Source organism: Mus caroli, chromosome 4, assembly GCF_900094665.2.
Source record: "Mus caroli chromosome 4, CAROLI_EIJ_v1.1, whole genome shotgun sequence".
In the NCBI taxonomy this organism is placed as follows: domain Eukaryota; kingdom Metazoa; phylum Chordata; class Mammalia; order Rodentia; family Muridae; genus Mus; species Mus caroli.
The window spans coordinates 1,939,086-1,943,266 of NC_034573.1; the positions used below are offsets into that span (position 1 = coordinate 1,939,086).

The 4,181-nt window shown below is 39.3% G+C and overlaps 1 long non-coding RNA gene across 1 annotated transcript in view; it reads left to right on the forward strand.

Moving 5' to 3' along the window:
- The first annotated feature begins 935 nt into the window (after positions 1–935).
- LOC110292106 overlaps positions 936–4,181 on the forward strand; it is a 10,283-nt gene continuing 7,037 nt past the window's right edge. The window contains exons 1-2 of the long non-coding RNA XR_002377654.1: positions 936–981; positions 1,646–1,820. This is a non-coding gene — a long non-coding RNA (uncharacterized LOC110292106). The remainder of the gene's footprint in view (positions 982–1,645; positions 1,821–4,181) is intronic.

The following is a 4,181-nucleotide window of genomic DNA, read 5'->3' on the forward strand; positions in this document are numbered from 1 at the left end:
TTATTGAGTATGTGAATATAATGTCTCATCTTTTTTTCTGTATGTGTAAATTCGATTTCTCCACAGTGGTACAAGCTTTCTCTCCAGAAAATAAATGTATCACATTCTTGAATCTTCCATCAGTCACCTGCATGTACATAACTGGCCACACTTGTTCATCATTTAATGAAACATCCAAGGTACTTTCTGCTATTGTGACCATCCAAATGGTCTCAGACCATTTGGGATTTCTCTAATCCAAAATACATTTAAGCTCTCTGTTAAGACTCTTAAAGCTTTCCTTATCCCTGAAGAGGAGAGAAATCTATAGAAGTCTGGAGGAATGGAAGCTGGAAATATGCAGGCATTTTTGTGGCTGAAATTAGTCTACTACTTGTCTGTTATGTGGTTGATCTCAACATGTGGAAAAACATAGTAAGCCCGTCATTGTATATTGTGTAGTCATAGTCTCATATAACACAATGGCTATTCTCTCCAACAATATTTTACAATGAACACACCATATATTGAGGTGTCAGAGTAATTAATATGCTTGCCATTAAAAAGCATAATCACCTTCTGCTGACCACAACCAAAATAGTTCCCATCGCATAAATCCCATAAATAGAAAGTGCTTTTACTTTTGTTAAATTTCTGTTTTAATTTTGTATGATAGATTCACAATTTATATAATGAACTTTAGTAATATTCACCCCACCCATTTCCCTCTTCTATATCCCTTTCCCTCCTTCTGAAAACCTTCTTTTCAACAAGCCCCCTTTGGATTCATGATTTCCTTTGCATGTGGCCCACTGAGTTTATTTCTAGGCATGGGCAAGGGTTATTTACTAGAGCAAGGGCAAGCCATCAGTGCCTACACCACTGAGAAGAAAATGACACCAACTCCCCTAACAACAGTTAACTGCCAATCATTCCCTCAAGCACTTCCGGGCCCTCCCCCATCAATGATGCAATGTTGAGGGGCAGCACACTCTTGTGCAGGTAACCATAGCTGTTGAGAGCTCATGAGTTCGTTGGCTATGTAATGTCCAGAAGACATGCTTTTGCTGTTACTCTCACATCTTATAATCCTTACAGTGTGTCGGCCTCTTAGACTTCCAGAACCTTGGAGTAGAGATGTAAATGTCTTGTTTAGGGTAAAGTCCTCTACCACCACCATCACCTGACATTTTGACCAGTTACAGGCCTCTGCACTAACCACTGCCCAAGAGGCTCCTGGGATGAAGCCTGAGCACAGCACCAATTTATGGGTAGATGGATGTTTAAAAGACAGTTGGACAATGTGATGGTTTTGTCAAATAATAGTCCCCAGGGGCTATGGCTTATAGATCCAGGCTTGAGTTCCTTCTTGTCCATTGGGCTCAAACTCCACCATAAAACAGTTGGTTTCCCTCCAGGGTCAGGCCACTATCACATTAGAAGGTATGTCTTGTTTGACTTCTCTGCCCCGGGCGGTTTGTGTAGTGTCTCCTGTCAGTATGAAGTCAGCGATTAAGGAAGAGGTTTCCAACTCAGCTCTTGCTTGATTTATCTGTGTTCTATGGCCAAAGGAGTTGGTGTTTTCACCAATACCTTCTTCACCATTAAGTTCTCAGGAGCAACCAAGAGCAAAAGTAACAGCTTACATTGTTTTGGTGTCTTCTAGGCTCCCTTGTCCAACACCTCACAGGGAGTTGTCATATACCTGCGACTGAGACTTTTCTTTAATCTAGTCTACAGGCTTCTGGGGACATTGTCTGTTCAAGAGTAAAGCGATTTGTTTATGGAAGAAAAGAAAACGAGTCAGATCTGTTCATCAGAAAAGACAAAAAAGAAGAATTGTGAGTTGTTACTATACCAGATTTGCTTGCAGCAATGAATTTATAGCATTTCTCTTCTAAATAACATAATTCTCAATTACTATTAGAATTACATTATCCAGAACATTTAAATTTTATCACTAATATATTACATTCTACAGTATGAAATATTTTTATAATAGTTACCAAAAATCATAAAGTTATTTAGTTTCTGACAGTTTCAAAACATTTATAAAATACAATGTCTGGCACCACAGACACTCTGTATTCTGTCCCAGGGCGTGCTGTTTGCAGGGCGGTATAGTAGTATCCAATTAAATACTCAAGTTGATCTGGGCAGCAAATTCCTCACTGCCAGCCCCAATGTTCTGGCTTCTTCAATAAAAGACACGCACACACAGCCTTTATATTTTGATAAGCCCAAAGCAGTTCAATGGCCAGGCCATTTCTCAACCTCCACATGGCCAATCCACTCCCTCTGATATTCCTGAGTTAGAATTTACTAACTTCTATATTCTGTCTTTGCTGCCCTGGACCCAGTTGGGAAGCCTTCTTGGGGTTTCTATTCCCAGGCTCCTATATTGCGGCTGGCTATGCCCTTCTCAGGCAGGGCATCTCCTCACATTCCCAAGCATGCTGGATCTCCTTCTTTCTCTCTCCTTCCACAGTCCCTTGCCAGGGAATCCTCAAAGTCCTGCCTCTGTCTGTCCTGTCCAGCCATTGGCTGTCAGCAACTTTATTTACCAATCAAACCCAAAGGGTGGCAGGGTCCCTCAGTCTTTTGTGTGGATGTGAGGATTCTTGTGCAATTTTGGGGAGCCAAATTAACATGATACAAGCAGCATTAGACAGAACCCACTACAATGTGGTCTATGAACTTGGACAATGCAGGTAAGTGTGGTATATAGGTCAGCATTTCAGGAACAGGAAAATTACAGAGAAAGATATTGTAACCTTTAAAAGTCTGTAGTCACATGTCAGTGAGGCTTTCCATTCTTATGGATATCCTGACAATCTGATATATCCCATGATGTCAAAATGACAACATTTCTCATCGACCACTTAGGTTTTAGAAAGCAAAAATCAAAATATGACATTAAAACTTTAAATATAACATGAAAATATAAATATGTGAATAAGATAGAGTGGTATGTCAAAGTAACAAGTTTATGGCCGGGACCTAAATATTAAGTGCCCTTTTAAAGGCTAAATTACCTACAAATGAATCATGATTGTTAAGATTTTACATTGTTTTATATGAGACTTCATCTAAAGAAATTAGTAAGGTCATTTCAGTTTCAAACTAAGACCATCATTTTAAAAAGTTAAATTAATTATTTTATATCAAATTAATGACAGGATGAGTTTTCATATTTATAAGATAATTTGTGTTATTTCTCACATATGAAACAATATCTTTTAGAAATAGTAAAGTTATTTTCATATCATCAGGCAAAATTAATTTTTATTGAAAATAAGTTCTTCCCTCATACAATACATCCTAAAAACCAGTCCCCTCCCTCCATTCCTCCCAGCTCCCCCACTCACCTCATTTCTCCCCGAATCCACTTTCCCTCCATTTCCTCTTTAGAAAACAGTAGACCTCCAAGAGATGACAAGATACAATAAGACAGAGCAAAAGCCCTCGCATGGAGACCAAGCAAGGCAACCCAAGAGGAGGAAAAGAGTCCCAAGAGCAGGCAAAGTATCAGAGATACATGTACCCAACTGTTAGTAGTCCCCCCAAAACACTTAAAAACATTTTAGAATGTGGCATAGAATAGTTGTCTGTTCATGTTTAAATATGTGTCTATCTAAACCATCACTACTGATGCCCTAAATATACCTGGACTTTCTCCTATTGTTTTACAAAATGGTTATGTTTTCAAACTCTCTCCTAAGAAGTCTTATATCCACAGATTGGTGCTGTGCCCAGGCCTTGTCACAGAAGCTTCTCAGGCAGTGCATAGTGCAGAAGCCTGTGGCTGACCAAAATGTCAGCAATAGGTGACAGTGAAGATAGACTCGTGGAAAATGTGGAGGTCTATACATGGAATGTGCAGTTCTGTAGGCAGTACAGTGAAGATAGACTCGTGGAAAATGCGGAGGTCTATACATGGAATGTGCAGTATTGTTAAGTGACAGTGAAGATAGAGTCATGGAAAATGTGGAGGTATATATGGAATGTGCAGTATTATTAAGTAACAGTGAAGATAGAGTCATGGAAAATGTGGAGGTATATATGGAATGTGCAGTATTATTAAGTGACAGTGAAGATAGACTCGTGGAAAATGTGGAGGTCTATACATGGAACGTGCAGTACTGTAGGCAGTACAGTGAAGATAGATGTGTAGAAAATGTGGAGGTCTATACATGGAACGT